This window comes from Opisthorchis viverrini (genome assembly GCF_000715545.1).
Source record: "Opisthorchis viverrini unplaced genomic scaffold opera_v5_14, whole genome shotgun sequence".
In the NCBI taxonomy this organism is placed as follows: Eukaryota; Metazoa; Platyhelminthes; class Trematoda; order Opisthorchiida; family Opisthorchiidae; genus Opisthorchis; species Opisthorchis viverrini.
In genome coordinates this window covers 3864806-3870805 of record NW_008751670.1, presented here as the reverse complement: position 1 = coordinate 3870805, position 6000 = coordinate 3864806, and positions in this window count along the sequence as shown.

Here is a 6000-nt window from a genome sequence, read left to right as displayed (position 1 = left end):
AGGCAGCATTGAAACCTCTGAAAAATTGGAACAGTGTGTTTTTATACTAAGTAATTAGCCTCGAAATTTCGCTACTATTTTCGAGGTTTCGGAATTCACTGAACTTTTTAAAATTAAAAGCGGTTGTGTGTAGCTCACTATCTGGTTGGATGTCCATCAAAATTCGCTTCGTTAATGTATTACAGGTGACGCAGTCTAGCCGCAATGCACTCACAACAGTTGCTTTATTACCCACCTCTTCCAATGACTGCCAGCAAAGTTAAAGAAAAATTACTGAGGTTAAATCCAAGAACCGTTAACCTAAATGTGAGCTAAACATACCAGCTAGGGAGCATTAGGCTGTTCTCTACTTCTGCGTAGTTCGAACTAACGAACTGGTTGGTTCAACAAAATAATAATTCCCACTGAATGCGTCCTTATTTACTCACAATAACACAAGGGTACCATAGACCAGCTGAAGTGTCAAGCGTTTAATAACTGTTAATATTTTCAACCTTCTCATTCTGAGCGGTTTTCGTTAGCCGGAAAAAGTTTATCAACTGATTAAGTTCAATGCAGTGATGAATGTCGCTCATAACAATGAAAATGATTTAACTTCTGACCTTTCAAACTGCTTTGGTGCTGTCCCCAACCAAAACAAAGTGGCTACTGATATCCGGATAACAACTCACACTTCGCTCAAACTTGACTCAACACACAAGACATCATTTTCCGCTGGACCGATTAATTAAGCATGACTAAAGACCTGTGATTCAAGCTTACTTATCGGCCAGTAAAATGCAATGGATAACGTCTCCTCTTGTTACCTTTTTTGAGTAGGTAACATCCATTCTCCCCTCCAGCTGTCTGCGGTTCTTACATCCAAGCAAGACGTATCCGGTCGGTTTGCAGTGGTCAACCATAGCCAGTGAAAAATAGACTACGGAATCAGTTAATTTCACTTATCGTCAGGTTTGTCTACACATGCTGACGCTTGGAACCACAAATACTGTATGAAAACCTCTTACACCAATTGCGAAGGAACTTCAAGCATAGCTTACGAAGGGCTTATAAAGTACTGTACCTCCAGTTGTTTCTTTTAAATGGGGTTCATACTAAAAGAACCACGCAATAGAACAAGTCCATAGAAATCCACTCATGAATACCTACAATGAACACGGGTAAAATTACTGTCAGTCAGACATTTCCGTGCATTGCACTCTGACTTACCAAATAAAGCGTTTTCCGCTGAATTAGAAAGATGTGTGCAAATGTGAGCCGTGAGGGACACTCTAGTTGACTTAGGTGGGACTTTAGCACAAGTGACTAGACATGTTATCTTTCAAAGCTATACATCAACTGTTGAATGGCTGTATTCCATACCACATCCTCTGTGTCATTATCAAGGCCATCATCATACAACAGGGGATTCAGTAAACGTAATACTTCGGTATGAAGCCTGTTGTAGTAGTGTGTGTTGATATCAGATGGCCACTAGCTAGAATTTTAAACGACTGAAGTCCTGCCGCCATTTGTGCCCTTTATTTGGAAATGCAGTCCACATAATAAGTGGAGCACCTTGTGCCTGAAGTAAACATGACAAAGCCCCTCCATTGTGTTGACCAGCCCACTATCACCAGTGGAGTATGTATGATCTCTTTCGTAAGCACTATATGCCAAGGTGACCGCAATTAACACAACCAACCCCTGAATATGAGCCACTGAATATGATTGGTCCACTACACGGGCAGATTACATTGATGAAACATGGAAGACAACAGGTACCTCAAAAGCTGGGGTAGATTTATGGTCTGTCAATCAGGCTCCACTTTGTTCACTGGGCTAGGAAACTGACTTGCACGCCATCGGATACCTGCACTTTGAATTAGTGGAATCCGCAAAAGTTTACATAAAGCATTTTCAAAGCGCTACAGGATGTTTAGAAGACCTCTCTGAAATTAGGAAATTTTTCCTATATTCCTCGGTTCTGCAACGTTAAAACGACGGCGAGCTTGTTGAAAGATAGTTCAGGACAATACACAACCCGGATGACTATATTATTGGCAATATTTAGATTGCCACAGGAAAACTAACCCCAAGGGGAACTAAAATCAGGCCTGATGTTTACTCATCTAACGTCCAGGACGGCGCGTTCCTTGATCGAAGTAACAGTCCATCACAGCCAGACTTACCTCTAATTTACAACTCCTATGACGGTAGCTTGAGATGACGCTCACCAGCAAGTTAAAGTGAGGTTACATCAAAGAGCTCTGATCCATTTGACCAACAAAGTATAAAAAATGTTTCTTCATTTTTGCGCAAAACTCAGAACGCAGGACTCCACTTTACACCGAAAACAAAATTTTTCAGCGCTTCAGAATTAAATTCAAGTACTAACGCTTCGAATCTCCAAAGAATGTGAAGAAAGACGAGTTCCAGTAGAAGACATAAATAGATCGATAAGTGACATTTCAATTTTGAAAACAATGATTTATTCCTAATGCAATTTAAGCTAAAATGTGTGATCGTCAAACCACCATTTAACTTCGGTGGCCTATCTACAGCCAGTTTGATGCAAAATATTAGAGTAGTCATTTGGCTTTTCACAGTCGTTCTCAAGGTCTTCTTTGTTCGTACTCATATCCAACTACTTATAGGCTGGATACCTGACTGTGTAAGTATTTTGGGGTTTGAACTAGATGTAAACAGAGGCCAGTTAGGATATCCTAGGCACAATATCATCGAAGGTTTGTTTGCAAGAGAGGATTCTAACTTGAGACTTTCTTGCCTGAAAAACTGTTAAAGAAATTATGTCGCATGCGTAACTTGCAGAACTCAAACTAGGACGCCCTTCAGTTAGGAAAGGTTGCGTTTACTTATTCAGTAATGTTCACTCCAGCGTCCGGTCATCCGCTCCAGTTAATCAATATTAAGGGAAATGTTGGTTAGTTCTCTTGGCTAGACGATTTGATTGCGAACGTTTCGTTACCAATCGAGGTGACATCATCAGGGAGCGTGGTGGAGTTTAGTAATAGGTCGCTAGTTGTGCGTTGAGTAGTGATGCGTGTGTGTTTATGTATGTGCCGCTAGTTGGGGCTAACGATCGTTCACAAATGACTGTTCACCGCCACAGCGATAAATCCTAACATTGGATATCCCATTGGAGTCTCTTTCAGCTGTTTGTATATTTTTCCATCATCTCTGGGGGAGTGATGCAAATATTAGAGGGCGCGGTACAATCAGCAATGAACCCAAGGCAATGGATCCGCTAGAAGAAGAAGAAATCTCAACAACAGCAACAGCAAGAACACGTGATCAGTCGGGTAGTTCTACCTTGTGGCAAAATTATACCCGGATTTCCAACCAAATTATTAACCCAGAGAGGAACCCTCGTGGCTCACAAAAAGAATACCACTTTGAGGAAACCAAACTGAAGACAGAAGGACAAATAAGACAAAACCAGGAGTAATAATCACCACCACCACCATCATCATCATCATCGACAGCATGACATCAGTGTTCAATACCGATGCTTCACTGCCGTACAACCATGACTTATTTGAATTTGTGTATGTGCAATTCATGGTTGTACGTGGGCTGGGATACTGCCAGGGCGCCCACACCTAGACAGGAGGACGATTAGGGTCCTCAACCAAAGCCTTTGGCTCAAAAGCCTAACCGCAAGGCAGCGGTGTTTGGCGGGAAATGCAAATGCATTACCATTTCTACGGAACAAGTCGCCACATGTTCCAACCCCCAACCTGGAGGGCCAGGAGACTGTGTTCGTCAGACCTCTAACCAATGACCTGGTATGACTCTGTGAGTGTCGCGGAACACTCTCCAGTATAGCTCAATGGATCGCTGAGGTGCGCAAACCGTCACATCACGGTAAGGTCCAGTCTCTTGGTGACGGAGCAACAACGTGATATACTAAATCAACTGCAAGTACTGCAAAAATATCTACGTTCACCGTACTGAGAGGAAATTATGCAAACAAATGTAGGGAACATTGCGGCTTTCATAAGGTATAACTCCTGATCCTTAAAATCCATACTTGAAGACCAACATTGTCACAAATTGAATTGAATTAAGCACACAAATCCTGGCATACGGAGACACGAACACACGGAAATGCAATTTCAATAAGCATTGTATTCCATGATTGGTTTGATCAACCTATGCACTCAACTAGATCTGGTTTACGCATCATTACGTGCGAAGGACCAATATCAAATTAACAAACCAAGAAACATTAAACCCACTGGAGTCGGAACCCAGATGGATTAAGGACAGAGGTCACCATAGCACCGACCAGAGTACTAGAGCCGGGGAGGCTAACCTCAAATCTCCCCTGGTCGTAGATTAATTAGAACAACGGGTTACAGAGCAAAGGATGGAAGTGACCCATCGTTATCACAGGTCACCCCGGCTAGCAGCAGATATACAGGCATACATGCAACACTATTTATTCAACGCAAAACAGTCGACCCGTCACTGCGCTGCACCACGCTCCCTAATAAAATACTGATGCTGTCAGGCCGATTGGTGTTGGAACGTTTGCAATAAAATTTCTTAGTTCAGCGAACAAACTAACCAACTCCTTGCTGCCACTATCTAAATTAGGAGATTTCTAAGATTATCATCCTGATGAGTTAAATAATTATTTGAGAAAACATTTATGCTGCTGCGCAACGGATTCCCACCCTAGTACTCCAGCCAATGTCATTCACCAAAGCCTTCCACTAATTTTGAGAGGTAACGTAAAATTTTCTGGGGCTGCAGTTGACGAAGAAGGTATTGAGTTGAGAAAATGTCTGACCAAATGCTTGCTTTGCTTAAACTCCTTCTTATCTGTTCTCTTCCGGATGAACCTTTTTTTCTATCCGTTCTCCTTCGGGTGACTGATCACAACAAAAGTAAATTTTCAACCATGTCAATTTGATCTTTTGTATTTTCTCCGAGTGGGGGGCCACGCCACTAAAACCTCTGATTTTTAGAAACCTAGTGTGACCCCAATATCTCGGTTGGGACTAGTTGTCACTATCCGTGAACACACCTTGACAGGAAAAATAAATGAGAGCACAGTGAAGATGCCGATCTTTTCAAGATGCAAAGTCACATATCTGATATCTAGCCATTAATGCAAAGTCGAACTGACCTTTCATTGCCCTCGAAAGTTTCGTGCTATAGAGTTTGATAAGGCTTTGAAACAGGTCGGTCCAAGCCTTCGCTGTGCTCAGAATCAATGTGATTGGACCTTTGAACTACTTTGTACATGACATCACGTTTGTCTATCGCCTTCGAGCTTAATTCAGCTTAAATAACCTTATAGAGTAAACCAATTCATTCTTTCTGTTATCCTCGGTACCGAGATAACAATACAAATATGGGAATCTAACATCCTATCTGTTCCTATTGTGCGACGTGAACTTCTAATGGAAAACCGCCACTTTGCTCGGGAGCAACTACTGTTGATTTGTGAGTAACACGAGTCCGACCGGATTTTCTTAATTCAGGCCTAGAGACCTGGAATTGAATTTTGCTGGTACAGGAATTCGATGAGATAAAATGAGGATCCTAAATTTCCCAGTAACGATAACGTACAATTGGGCTATACCATATTCCAATGCCTAGAAAAAAATAGGTCTTAGAGGAAGAAGTTCGATAACGCAGTAATATGGAGATGAAATTACTCGTAGGTGTTTTCAGTGTTAAAATGGAGAAAGCTTTTATTTTAAGTACCATTCAGTATCCGTCCTCCAGTTAAGGGATGAAGACTCTCCTACGCTCAATCTACTCACAGAATTAGGACAGGTTCCCGATTTTTACTGGTATCATTTCGGTTTAAGCACTCCTCTAAAGTACTCTGGTTCGCTTGGGAATATCCTCACTTGATTAGGTAAGAACGATGCCAAGAGATCAACCCTTGCGTAAAACATCTAGTTTGACTGCACTGTAATGAAGCAACTCACCGTCAGCGTACCGACGTTTACTTCTCAACATCCCGGTGGTTGGACTTCT